Source organism: Haliotis rubra, unplaced genomic scaffold (genome assembly GCF_003918875.1).
Source record: "Haliotis rubra isolate DU_JTF1 unplaced genomic scaffold, ASM391887v1 Scf2169, whole genome shotgun sequence".
Classification (NCBI taxonomy): domain Eukaryota; kingdom Metazoa; phylum Mollusca; class Gastropoda; order Lepetellida; family Haliotidae; genus Haliotis; species Haliotis rubra.
In genome coordinates, this window is record NW_025766191.1 from 29,525 (window position 1) to 44,803 (window position 15,279).

General features: G+C 39.1%; 1 long non-coding RNA gene across 1 annotated transcript; it reads right to left on the bottom strand.

The window, feature by feature from the left end:
• Positions 1-1,428: 1,428 nt before the first annotated feature.
• On the bottom strand, positions 1,429-14,302 carry LOC124277014. The gene is made up of 3 exons (XR_006898718.1): positions 14,119-14,302; positions 8,742-8,785; positions 1,429-2,191 (listed from the first exon to the last, which is right to left on the bottom strand). It is a non-coding gene; the product is annotated as an uncharacterized LOC124277014 (long non-coding RNA).
• Positions 14,303-15,279: the final 977 nt, after the last annotated feature.

Consider the following 15,279-nt stretch of genomic DNA (forward strand, 5'->3'; position numbering starts at 1 on the left):
TGACATAATCCCCCCGCTGCAAATTATCAAATCAAACTTAAAAAGTAATGAAAGTGAAGGTCGTAATTTAAGATGAAGTTAAATGTCAACACAAACATGACCAGTCAACCTCTCTTGATATCTTGCTCTGTAGTTGTTCAAACACAAGTATTTTCAAGAGTCACTCTGACCTTGAAATGAATGTCTTAGTGTATGAAATATGCAAAAATAGTATTAAAGAAATTGCATATTGAAAAACATTCAAGGAAGTCTTGAAAGTCTATGAAGAAAATCCAGCGAACTGTTCTTGAGATATCTCGCTGACAATCTTAACATGCAGTTTAAAATGCTGAAAATCTTCAAAGTTTCGCCGTGACCTGGACAATTATGTGAAGGTCACCAATCGACTGGGACTTGCACCTTCCCTCAATGAAGCTTGATGTCGAATATGAAGAAAATACAGTGAATGGTTCTTGAGGTATCTCGCTGACAAGCTTAACATGCTGAAATCTTCAATGTCGCCATGACCTTGAAAATTAGGTGAAACATGCGCCTTCCCTAGATAAAGTTTGGTGTTGAATATGAAGAAAATCCAGTGAACGGTGGTTCTTGAGATATCTCGCTGACAAGGGTAAAACGTTAAAGTCCCCTTGTGACCTTGAAATGAAGGCCAAGGTCACCAAACCTGACTTGGGCCTTTCTTTTTACTGTGATGAAGCTAGGTACCAAATATGAAAAGAATCCAGACAACGGTTCTTAAGTAATTCAAATTCGTACGTGCGGACGTACGGACGGACGGACGGACGGAGCCTAACACTATATCCCCCGCTTCGCGTGGCGGGCGATAAAAAGAGAAAATGAATAAATGCAACTCATTACAAATTAACAAGTTAACAAGTAAAAGGGAAAGCATCTTTAACAATTGATGAATTTTATAAATTAAAATCAAAATTACCATTTGACAGTATTGACATATAACCACAAAATGATGTGGATGATAAATAGCTGAAAATTGTACACGCAAAAATAAAGGTTGTCCAATTTATGAAACCCTTTCCATTACACGTAAAAAGCGGACTATATACGTAAATTATAAAATACCAGTGTATGAAATAAGCCACAAACCTAGCCAGACATCAGGCCTAGTAACTTCAAATTGTTACCAGTCCAATATGGATTTAACCAGACCAGACAATCCAAAGAAAATAAGTCAATTATCAGTTACTGTTTAGTCGCCGTTTTAGTGATAATATATGTCAACGCAGTGCTTTGAGCTTGCGATACGACAGGTCAATACTCAAACTAACTGTCAAGTTTAAATGTAACTCTGAATTTGAAAAAAGATTTTTTTGATATGGTGAATTTACTCAGATGTATGGAACATGTTACCTTACATTTTTTACCAGACCATCGGGATGGCTAGCTGTAAATTTAGACCTTCAGTCAGAATCTAGCCCGTCTTGGGCGGTTGGACGGGCCTTATTTCATACACTGATAATACAATTGCAAAATATATTTCTGTTATGAATCATATATACCATTCACTTTGCTAATGTTAAAACCCCAAATACAAACATCGAGCTGTCTACACAAATGTAAGAGTATCATTTATCCTGAAACGATGAAGAAAACATTATTATCAATATTTTTATTGTTTTCATTCGCTGCATTATAAAGCTGGTTGTATCCTAAACAGTTACCATCTAGTAATCAAACATGAAACAGAAAACTATCAACAAAGGGTGGGCATTTCTGATAGTCATTCTGTTGGAGCAGGGAAGAACAGAAATACAGTCCATCGACATATTGACATAAAGTTTGTCCGATGACCAAAGATAAAGAGACATAAATAAATGAAACTATACAAACGGAAAAAATACCTGTGCTTTATATAAAATAGATGTATAAGTATTCTAACACTGCATAATGCATCTCTCAGAAATACAACGTGGTCATTGTTTCTTTCAAATTTTGTGAGAAACAAAATGGGTAGTTTATTAGGCAATATTTATGAAAATGTGGAGTCAAGTGCCAGAAACCGTGGAACATAGTCTCGTGTATATACGAAGGCTCCGGTCACATCTCCTAAATCGACCGAAGACTAAGAACATCCATTCCTCGAGACATATTCATGTTTTGCTTCATCATACTGATTTATTTCAATCTATAGGTAATAATTGTGTCTAGGTCTCGCCCCTGTTCCATCCAGCCACTGAAAAATATAAAAAAAGAGAACGTGTCAACGCACTGGCACAAATCCATGTACTAAACAATTATTGAGCCTTGAAAACAGAAAGAAATGTATGACACAAATGAGGGAAAAAACACTTTTTACGCTTTATATTATTCATCATTGTTGTCCTGTTTGTTACTATTACTGTATTACTATAGCTATTCTATTATGATAAATACTGGCCAGATTCGCCAGTATATTTTGGGGATATTCAACTGATGCAACGTTTACTTGAGTAACAACGGTATTGATAAATTGCATGATCAATAATAACAACTGCATTGGACAAGAGCACTGAGCAATTCATTACGATATGCTATGCCAAGTATAAGGTAACTACGATAAGGATTTAAGACAAAAAGGAGCCCTTAACAATTCAACTTCGGTATGTCGTGTCTGTTAAGTTAACTACGGTAAGGCTTTATGACTAGTATAAAAGTAAACTTGTGTAATGACAGCACATGCCTTGAGAATATACGGTAAACTGCATGGTGTGCTTAGACATTTAACTCCGAGAAATACGGTACGCGTTCACATCTGTAATTTCAGTCATTATTTTTACACCATAAATATGGTAGGAGATCCGAATAAAGATGTTTCGACAGGGAAGTTGCTATTCGGAACGTGCAAATCCGATACATAGGGAGTTGAATAAAATAACATAGAAAAGAGACGGTACCATAATTCTATACTGTAACAAATCATACGTACTGTAACTCCAATGCAACGTAATAACTTAGTTATAGAAGTATGGTAATGTATTAGGACTGCGCTGTTTGTCACTGACTAATCGTATTTCTTCTGAACTAAATAAAAACGTATCGAAAAATGTAATTGCATAGTCACACCATAGGAGCGGTGAACGGAGAGGTGAGCAGGTTGTATTTTAAGGTGTAGGAAAGTTGTCAATATCTATATTTGTTTAGGTCACATTGTCCCCAAACGCCATGAAGAAGAAGAAAAGAAGACACATGTGCGTAATCCCACATACTATCTTTCCATTCCGTCATGATACAAGCCCATGAGCCTGAAAACAATGTCTAGCTCGACTACGTTTCCGTAAAAATGCATAAACCTATCAAAGTTTAGGGTACCATTGCTGTATAAACGAAAAACAAAATACGCCAACATTTAGAGTAATTATCGAACTATCTTTGTGCCAAATTTGAATGCTAAGTGTTGTACTGTTTTCGAGCTTTCACACTCGAAAGACAGACACCATCAAACAGTTACTGGACGATTTAAGAACATCATGGTGAACGATGTCATGACCAAACTCTAATTTACACAGTGAACGCTTTGTGGTGGTTGTTCAATAAAGATTCCAGTGACAAGGTGTGCTGTACTGCCCCAGAGTAGTGTATTCGCAGAGAAACCATATAGAGACATCTGTATTTCAGTCACGTAAAGCTGAATCAACTTGATAATTCTTTTTCACCATTTTTTGTAGTACATAGTAATTATATTTCTTACGTACGGATTCTCTCCGTCAACTTCTATAACTGAGTAAAAGTGGCAGTGGTTTGTATTCTTAACTATTGTTTCAACATGATCATATCAGTCGCAAAATATTTGCAGATGGTGATACTAGAAGTGTGTGGCATCACCTTGGACGGCTCATTAAACGAGACACATACTCAACCCCCCTGTGAGCACATCTGCACCTATCAAAAGCAGTGGCGTGAAAGTGCGGTTTCGTTTATCAGTTCATCATCTACACTCTTCTTCATAGGTGATTTTGAGAATAGTGGACTCATGGAGCTGCGGAAAAAACAATACAAATATACTATTTCTTCCTGAACGTCATGTTTGTGCTTCAGCGCCAAATCGCGGCAATTTTAACTTGTCCCCTTGCTTTAGAAATGTTTAGAAATATTCGCTAACGCGTCACCAAGAAAACATGCAAAGCAAAATGCATGTGCAAGTAAGCGGCAAACCATGTGACATCGAGCATTATAAAAAGGTAAACCTTGCGTTTAATTTTGTCATTCTTTTTTGCCTGGAAAAAGAGGAAATCATCATGCCACGACTGAGTGCCGCCAATCGAAACATCGTCATTGGCCGCCTTGAAGCTGGGGAGTCGCAGTCCGCAGTTGCCCGACATTTCAACGTTCATCAGAGCACCCTATCTCACCTTTGGGATCGTTTCCTGCAGACCAATTCCAACGGTCCAAGACTTACCACCCAAGCCCAGGACCGCTACATCCAGGTTGCTCATTTGCGTCATCGTGTTGTCACAGCCGTGGAGACTGCACAACGCATCCATGGTTGGAGAAGGATTTCCGACCACGCTGTCATGAATCGATTGCGTGAAGTGGGAATTCGACCAAGAAGGCAAGTTGTCGCCCCTGTTTTGAGTAGGACGTACTGCACGGTATTACCAGTATATCGCAATACGCCTTTAAAACGATACGTATTGCCATGGGTTTTGTTTTTGTTATCTTTATGGTTCAATTTCATTCACGCTGACGTTTTCAACTGTAATTGATTGACAAAACATCATACTTTACATACAATACATTTTATACAAAAGAAAATACAATCCTTCAAAATCAAATCGAAATTCGAAATTTCTGTTATCATAACATTATGTTTATTTTTATGACTTTGGCGTGTAGAAAATAGGCTCTGCATGTACAAACAGTGTCACACAATGTCAAACACTTAGGCTCCCAATACATCGCAATACGTATCTGAATACGGGTACCAGAATCACAATACATGTATATTGCAATCGAATTTATTTGCAAATACACCGCCCTAGTTTTATTAGATACTTCCACAGGCGCAGTCGCTTGCGGCGATGTCGTAGAGTCCTGAACTGGAACCTTAGAAACTGGAGTCGAGTCTGGGTCAGTGATGAATCGCGATTTCTTCTTCACTGGCGAGATGGAAGACAGCGTGTTTACTGTCTGAGAAATGAATGTTTTGCCCCTAATTGCATTCGACAGGTCGACATTTTCGGTGGAGACAGTGTCACAGTGTGGGGTAAGATATCCAGCACATAAAGATCTGATTTAGTGGTGGTTCAGGGGGAATCTGACAGCAAGTCGGTACATCAACGACGTCGTTGCACGTCACATGCTTCCGACAGAGGGAGTTGTTCCAGCATGACAACGCTACTTCACATAGAGCACCCCTCACGGTCCGCTACCTTGCCAATTCTAACGTCAATGTCTTGCCATGGCCTTCCCGAACACCAGATCTAAACCCGATAGAGCACCTATGGGATGAACTCGATCGACGGGTACGTCAACGTCAAGACACGCCTCAGACACATCCACACCTGGCCATCGCATTGCAGGAAGAGTGGGGGAAAATTCCGCAAGAGTGACTGCGTCGACTTATCCAGTCTGTGCAGAGACGGTGCTGAGTAGTAATGGCTGCCAATGGAGGCCAAACAAAGTACTGACTTTGACGCCACCTCTAGACTCTAGTAAACAGAAACAAGAAAGGCTGCTGTTGTGTTAGCGAAATCTTTGTCTATATATAGACATGTGAATTTTCACCTTTTTTACCATTCATATTACATGAAATAATTGATCTTAAACTAACACCATGAATTCTTCTAAAAATGGCTATGCGTTTCTTTTTTGAAAAGTGTATCTTCAGGTTCCTTAGAGACAACAATTTCTTTATCAGTTTCATTTGGCACATATTTTAAATCTTTTTGCACTTATTTGAGTTTACCTGTAATGTCACCTAAACATATTTTTAAAATAATAATTGTCTTCTCCGTGTGAATGTCATTACAGTGATATATAACCCCACTTAAGTCTTGAAAATGTTCAGAACAGTAGTAGCACTGATATGGTGACATTTCCATCGTTTAAACAGCACATATGAAGCATTGAATACTTGATAGTTCGTGGTAATGCTGTACAGCAAATTGGATGACGAGTTTAGGCTGACCGTAAATCGTTCACCACCTGAAAATGAAATCGTTCACCACGATTTTCTTAAATCGTTCACTAACTGTTTGATGGTATCTGTCTTTCGAGTATGTAAGCTCGAAAACAGTACAACACTAAGCATTCAAATTTGGCACAAAGATAGTTCGATAATCACTCTAAATGTTGGGAGTATTTTGTTTTTCGTTTATACAGCAATGGTACCCTAAACTTTGATAGGTTTATGCATCTTTACGGAAAGGTAGTCGAAGCTACACATTGTTTTGCAGGTTCATTGGCTTGTATCATGACGGAATGGAAAGATATTTGGTGGGATTACGCACATGTGTCTTCTTTCTACAGCATGAAGTTAGGGGACAATGTGACCTATACAAATATAGATATTGACAATTTTCCTACACCTAAAAATACAACCTGCTCACCTCTCGCGTGAGTGATAAATCATTCACTTCCATGCTATGAATATTTCCTGCCGTTCACCCGCTCCTACGGTGTGATACTTAAACCATGCGGGTTTGAATGCATATTTTCGGCCAACATGAAAGAATACAATAACTTTTTGAAATGGCTACGGTAATGCAGTTCGTCATAAGCTGTTCTGTACAGTATATAGCGAACACCTTATGATGCTAACTACAGAATAATTGGCTGGTGTTGCTATTCCGTGAGCGCATATTGGAAGTGCATCTACTCGTAAAATATATGGTCGTCGGACAATCGTTAAATATGGAATAACTGACCTACAGATACATTCATTGCGAGAATATACTGATCTAGCTTGCTAAAGGAATAAAACAGGATATAGGCAGGGGATATAAACATACATGTGAATACTCGTACTTCAATATTCGTTTGAACATAAAGACATCTAAAAATGAGGAACCCGCGTCGCAATACACACGAAACATCGCTGGATAGTGCTTAATAAAAATTAATCAGTCATATAGAACTAGCATTAACAGTAGTATTACAATATTGTAGAAATGTTTTAAACTTAACTCCAACATTTTCTTTCTGGCCCTGGCACGAATAATCACCTGGAAGGATGGTATTCCCATCTAAACAAGGTCGTGCGGAGAGCACACCCCAACATATAGTTTGGCATGAAATGCATGTGGACCCGGTTTTTTTTTGTAAATATCTCTGCATCCAATGACCCAATCGATCTCAAACTGTGCAAGTGGGTGTTTTGTCAGACAACCTAATCACATTGTAAATCACTGATTTTATGCATTTGTATTTAAGAAACTGTCTATGTAACTGTCAACAAAATAAACAGCAGACCGCAGACTGCTTGCAGAGGGAGGGAGCCAATGACCTGTAACAGCGGCAGTGTTGGGTCATAAAGGTAAATGCACGTGCAGTTCATGATAGTTACCTGTGCACTGCACAGTGATGGACCGTTTCGATCATTGACATTGACTACTTCTAGCTGTCATCATGAAAGCATATTCAGATGATGCTGAACGTTTAATAAGAAATGTGTTGAATTTTTTTTAAAAAGAGAGCAAACGTAGCAAACCGATTTATAAGGTGTCGGATTACATGAAACGTACAACTTTTGCTCTTGGCATGAAAAAGAACATCGTGCTAAAAATTGTGAAAAATACACCAACAACCAATAAACAAAATCTTGTACAAAAAAGGTAGGCATCCAAAGTTAGATTCTTTTGACATCAGGGTCATCAGAGATTTCATTCGCCGACTATTTGCTAGAAATGAACACCTCTTCATACCTGTCACGTGCATAGCAGACCTCTGCAAGCAGTCTGCGTTCTGCTGTTTATTTTGTTGACAGTTACATAGACAGATTCTTTAATACCAATGCATAAAATCGGTGATTTACAATGTTATTAGGTTGTCTGACAAAACATCCACTTGCACAGTTTGAGATCGATTGGGTCATTGGATGAAGAGATATTTACAAAAAAAACGGGTCCACATGCATTTCATGCCAAACTATAGTTTGACTTGTGGAGGTTCTGCAGGAGTTGGAGAAGACGGAGCCCAACAATTTAGCCTAGATATTACACGGCGCCCGTCCAGCATCCCGCAAGAGGACGTACACTGAGACTGTTCAGAGTCTGACCAGACTGAAGGGCCAACTAGCCACATCCATGAAGACTAACCTAGAATATTGTACAGCAGTGGACACCTTGTCAAACTGTATTCTTGAGTAATACAAACAAATGTAAATAAACATAATCTAGCCGCGGTCAACTTGCGCTTGCTGGTAGCAAAATATATATCAGCGCTTGACCATGGCATTTACAACAGAAAGGGAGTGGTAAAATGGTATTCTCAATGTTGTTCAACAAAGTTGATTTTTATTCACGGCTTGGTCGCTGGTAAAACATGGACCTGCTGGGAAGGGAATGCTTATCTGCACTTGACCAAGGAATGTACAAGAGAAGAAAGGTCAGTGCTGACACTTTAAGGTTAGCGTGGGCGTGGGTTTTCTAATTGACTGCTGCTGCTCTTGACAATTGGGGCTATAAACACGATGAAAAATATAGAAATGTATCTACATATATGAACAGTAACACTATGTTAACGTGCAAGCAACAGTTTTGATAAATGAGTTTTGGAGAATTCGCGTTTATATGGATATACATTACCATCCTGAAGCTTGTCAGAAAATTCTTCATGGGGGTTGTGTTAACTGAAATACAGATGTAAACAAAATATTTTCACTCTATTGCACGTTTCCTGTATGTGTAGAATGATGAGTGGGTATACATCGTTTTACCCAGCTTTTGGCATTAACCTAGCCTTCATTGGGATCTCAAATACGTACATTTATACTAATTGTCAATCCCAACGCCCCACCTCCCCACACTCCTAAAACATATATGTGAAGAAATACCGGATCCATTAGTATCCAACTTACTTGTTGTAGGGGTGAAATAGCAGAATATCCGCCATTTTTCTGACGTCATCGAACACCTGGCTGACCTCATTTCACAGGGATCAATGACCTTATACTGACCTGACCGTGGGAACACTTCCCCAGTAAAAGAAACGATTTCAATAAGGGATATGCTATTTATCAATTTACGCTGGAACCCAAACGCATAGAAGGGAACTGTTTGAATACCTTAAAACAAGGCAACCTTCATTTGGAGTTACATTTTAAGTCAGCGCTTCCGGAAGGTATTTACAGTGAGGATCAGTTGATTATAAAGTGAACGAAGCACGTAACATTAGCAACACCATGAATACATGACAACTACAATGCCTCTTGAACAAAGACAGTGTTACTAATGGGATGGAAATCAAAGTGCTTGCTGCCAATCAGTTACCACAGACCATATCCACACATCCCAAAGGATACATTTTGAATAATCAAGCCTCTTATCAACCTGGACAACACTGAATAGCTATTTGGATGCAAGATTCAAAACACACATAATGTGTTGACAGTTTGGGAAGAAAGCCTGAGTATTATCAAAGGACATTCCACACATTTCTACAAAGGAATGGTGCTTCATTCCAACACAATACACAGATACTACAAAGTAAAAACAGTAAAACTTGTGGACTGTATGTTTTGTTTTATGTGATGATAAAAGCCAGAGGACATTCACTGAATGATATTCTCAAGCGTTTTACTTTCAACCCAAGGTTAAACGATATGCTAGTGTATAGATATGTGTCTTCATTATGTGCCACTTATAGTTAATGTGGTCCTCCTCCTTAAGAGATGTCTATGTACCCATCAAACTGAAAAAATGTACAGACTGTGGATATCTATATAAAGGACAGAAACGGTCATTTAGCTTCATTTAGCCGTGGACCAGTGATAGTGACATTTCATCTGAAACCTCTGTGTGAGAGTCAGTATTCATTCTGAACAAGAAAATGAACAGGAGATACTGGACACCCTATCTGGACAACCCTATGAAATGGACCAAATATTACTATTTGCAGGCTAAAGGATATCCCAATCCCTTTTCTAAAGTTGATGATTATGTGATCTTTTATGAGAAACAAGGGGTAAAGGTGGACCTACCCAATTCTAAAGAGACTTTTGCACTCACTTCTCCAACAACACAGGTCGTTCAACAGGCCAAAGCACGTATTCAGATGCAGGAGAATGGGGGAACTGAAGCCAAAATAATTACTTCCTCCCAGAGTCGCACAGAGAAACAGAAGATGACTTTTTAGATAAAAGCAGCCAGTTGACAGGTTCGCTGCCATTTAGACTCGGACCACCATGCAGTCAACAACGTGTTCCGTGTGCAATCTCACCTTTTCCAGAATGGATGCTATGCTTACACATCTCAGGAATCAACACAGACGAGCAATGCAGCCATCACCACCACCACAAGCACGACCATCCAAGCTAGGACAATTCAGTCCGAGTTAGACTTTCAGCGTGAGCAGACGTGTGAAGAAAACCTCCCAACAATGCCATCTTGTGATGACTGTGGACTCATTTTTTCAAGACGTGCATGATTTGCAAAAACACAGAAGAAACTGGTGTCCCGAAAAGTCCTCAGTGGGTCCACCTGGAATACCCCAAATGGGACTTAAAAGGAAGTGGGAGGAAGACGACAACTTCTCTGCTGTGAAGAGACCACGTCCTCTGGTGGACTGTGACTATTGTGGTCAAGTGTTTAGCAATAACCATAACCTACAAAGACATTCACACGATAAACAATGTCCTGAAATTAAAAAATGATGATGATGATGATGATGATGATGATGATGATGATGATGATGATGATGATGATGATGATGATGCTGTTGTATCGTTAAGCGATGTCACACAAAACAACAGGGAAAATGAGATGGCTGATCAGGAAGAGCAAGGTATAAGACAACTGAAAAGAGGTTTAAACGAAGACATGATACAAGTCAAACTGAAGAAGCCCAGAATCTGGAGCACATTTAAAGAGACGTATGCCCGAATTATTACTTATCTGTACCATATGCAGTGGGGTCCAAAGACACAAGGAATACTGAAACAAGTACAAGACACATATAATATGTATCATGACGTGTTTTCCAATCTGTACAAATATAAATCTTGGGTGGAAGGCTTGACTGAAGATGATGATTAAGACATGACATGTGATGTAGAGAGTGAAGGTTCTGGACAGTACGATGAAGAAGGACAATAAGACATTGTAATTCGCACAACATGTAAAGTAGACTTTTGGGAGTGATCCTATCCTAAAGCCTTCTCATTGAAACGGAGCTAATAAACAATGAATCTTTCTTGTTTGTGTGTGGCAGAATGTCTATACATTTGTGCTGTAATTTATACAATACACACCAAGAATTAATGTGAATGAGTTGTTATTGTACAGTTTATGTATTTGCAATTCTGTTAAAGCTCATGCATTATGATTGACAATAGTGATTGAGTGAGTGAGTTAAAATTTAACGTCACACTGGCAATATTTCAGCCATATAGTGACGAGAACAAATATGATAAATATCTGTCACGAAGGACAATAAAACATTAGCAACGTATCACAGAATTAAAAAAAACCCTAATCATTTCCAATTCTAAAAATGCAACCCGATATAACACATATTAACATTAAAACATGGGCTATGAACCACCAACAACCAAAGCTATGCCACCTTACTGGGGTTCATTGACTCTTAGGTACATGTTAATGTACCTTCATGCCCTGACACTACGTATACAATAGTGTTATGCAGTGAAAGACAATTAAACCCTGTACACCCTTTAATATCTGCAAGTAAACTATTATTTATGTCAAGTTGAAATGTTTCATTTGGTGAATGTTCAAATACATCATATACACTGAGCAGGTGAAATAACTCCTAGTAAACCAATGAAATCATATAAATAATAGGAATTTGAATTATAAACGTTTTTCTACACGAGGTTTGAACTCGCTTCCAATTATCTCTTATTTGCTCTCCATGATGAATGCATCACCTCCATTTTCAGTCAAAGTCAAAACACGATACTCCCCCCATCAACGGCAAGTCTCGAGCATAATGTTTATTTATGTAGGATTTTTGTTTAAAATAAATAAAGCATTATCTTATCATTATGTACAGGTATGTGCTAATTGGTGTGAAACGTTCATTATATATAATAATTCCATGATATTAACATAGGTTATTTTACTTAACCACTCTCCCGAAAGCGATGTTCATGCTGGCTACGAAGAGATTCAGAATCTGAGGAAATCTAGACTTGCTTCATTTAGGGCATTTTCATTGCAGACAGGGCTTGGCAGTAGGGGAAATAATGTGGCTAGGCAGTAGGGACAATAATGGGACTGTGAGACAGACTAATTCTGCAGGGAAAAAAACCTTTATAAAAATATTAACACTGTGTCGCCTCTCCTCAACACAGATGCCATGAAATGTAGATCACCAGTATTAATGGCATACTCTCGGGGCTGAGTTATTTCAGTACGAGGCGAGACTCGTTGAAGTGTGAGTGTATTTACATGGAAGGTGCAATATTAGTCTCATGGTTTTTGGTGGTTGATTCAATCAATACAATCACAAAGATATGGGATTTTGGTATAACATCTCAATATCATCCCTGATTTCTATTTTAATCGCATTACAAGGCGGGATACAATGACAATATGGATTGGATAGGATGTTCAAATATAGAATGTGACGATGGCATAGCGGGAAGTTGGAAATACGTTTGAAATTCTATTTAGTTGGGTTGTTTTTGTGATGGTCAAGACAAATTCAAACAACTTTCATGTGGCAATGAACGCTGATCTATATCGCATTTAACAAATGTGTTATAAAACCTGTCAACTGAACCCGTATAATTTAATCTGAATGTATTATTTTGTTAGTAACAAACAAACATATTTAAATTGAAAAGGAGCCAAAGACAGACCAGGGGGAAAACTAGACTTCATTTAGAGCCTTAGCACTGCAGGAGAGGGCTAGGCTGTAGGTAAAATAATATGGTTCAGGGACCGTGAGACAGACTCAATGTTAGACCAACGATTATGAGTACAACCTGAGGATATCATATTACACCTTGGCTGAGTGAGACGAGGAGGTGTGGCATCCTCCATAATCTCAGGGTATACGTTACGATCACTCTCCACTATACCCTGGATGCATCCACGGTTTGGTCCGATAATTATATTACCTCCCTTTGCTGGCTCCACATTTCTCACAGTAGCCAATCAGCTAAGCCGCCGTTACATCCAAGCTTGCCAGTGTCAATAAAGATAGCGGTCAAAAACAGTCGTCAAAAGGTTTGTTCGCAGTGCCACTCCCATATTATTGGGGAAAATCATACAGACAAATTGACAGATCTGAAACTTTAAAAAATATAATTGGTAATCGTAATTGGTTCGCTCAACTTCCCAGCGTAGACACCTGATTGGATAAAAGCCAGCAAAGTGTGGTAATAAAATCATCGGGCCAAGCCGTGGATGCATCAGGGGTATAGTGGAGAGTGATTGTGGCGATATACCCCTGGAGATTATCGAGGATGGAAGTGTGGAGGCTGCGAGTGTAATTCACCATGCCTTAACGGCTACGCTTTGAGATATATTTGATTTTTCTCCAAATGCGACAGAAAAGGTGGTTAGTGATAACCTAAACTCATTGTCAGAGGGGTTTTTCTAGTTACAATTGAAACCAGATGAAACTAGTTTGTGGTCAGTGGTCAAGTGAGTTCGATAGTTGCTCTATTGATGATTGGTCCAAAATAATGGCGTGATGTCATGGTGTCATACTATGATGTCACGCCGTTTCTTACGAGGGTGCGCAGTCATTGCCCCCTGTGAAATAAGGTCAACCAGGTGTTCGATGACGCCAGACACAAAATGGCGGATATTCTGCTATTTCACCCCCACAACACTTACTCTAATACTACAGGACTGAGATTCGCTCCTATTCTAATGTAATCGAGGGAAATACTGAAAATTAAAAAGTAATCTGAAGAGATTCATTAAATAGAAAAGGAAGTATAAAGACGGATGGACATGATGATTGTCAATTTTGCATGTAGATACATACCAGCAGATGTTGCATTGTTTTGCAAATTCTAAAAGACTCGTTTTCAAAACTTCACCATCTGCTTCAAATCTGAGATTTGTGGAATACATATTTCGATATCTTGGAACAGCTGTGATCCCGTCCATACTGCTCATTATAGAAGGGTACATCTGTAGCATCTCTACAGCATCTGCCGTCTCCTTAAGTTTTTACATATCCCTGTGTTTCTTCCAATCTTAGCCATGGTTTGCTCCATGAGCTTTTGGTTGCATTTTGTACCTGTCGCCAATGCCTCACCGCTCTTCTCTTTAAATTTTGCTAGCTTGTCGTTTCGGGTCATATTCTACTGCATCCTTCAAGCTGTTGTATAGGGTGTTCATTTCAGCTTCACTCTCTTCTGTGCTGTTGGTGATAATCAATTTCTCGTAAATTAAGCCTTCTTGTAGTGCTTCTTGTGTTAACTCTGACGTCTTTGAAATAAGCCGAATTTGTTTTCTATCTTCGCTCTTTTAGCATCTGCCGCATTTTCAAGTTTCTTCATCTCGTGGTCTTTGTGATCAAGAATGCAACACGAAACACAGCAGAGCTGCCCATCAGTGTTGCAGTAGACTCAATTTGATGAGCTGGGTGGCTATTAGCAGAAATGACTTCTTCTTTTAAAGTTTGCCTGGGGATCTCTGGAATAATTCATCCAAAGGTGATTGTTCCTACGGTCTCTTTGTCCAGCCGTGGCGCTTTGTGAGCCGAACTGCAAGGTACGCGGGCACAGAGAGGCCAGAAGAGCATTCTTCGACATCCAGACCTCAGCTTCATTTCCATCTGGATAATCCGGTGTAAAAGATTTTTCTTTTCTTCATCATGTAGATATTCATTGGTTTATCCCGGACCAACACCTGGTAATGTATCGACATTTTCCTTTCACGGTGGTCTGACCTTGTCGACACAATGGGACAAGTGATCTGGTTTCGTCCCTCTGTTGTGAGCAGAGTCTGCAGACAAGTTGTACAGAAGGCGTGGAGACAGGAATTAAGAAGTCGGGACGTTGACTTGTCTGGTTGAAGTGTTCGAGCACAGACAGGGTATCATCTCCAAGAAGGTGTCCTTGAAATCTGTGATACATCAAACTGCCCCTGGACGTTCTCTGCTATAAATGTAAAACAAATATACTTTTATTTCCATTGT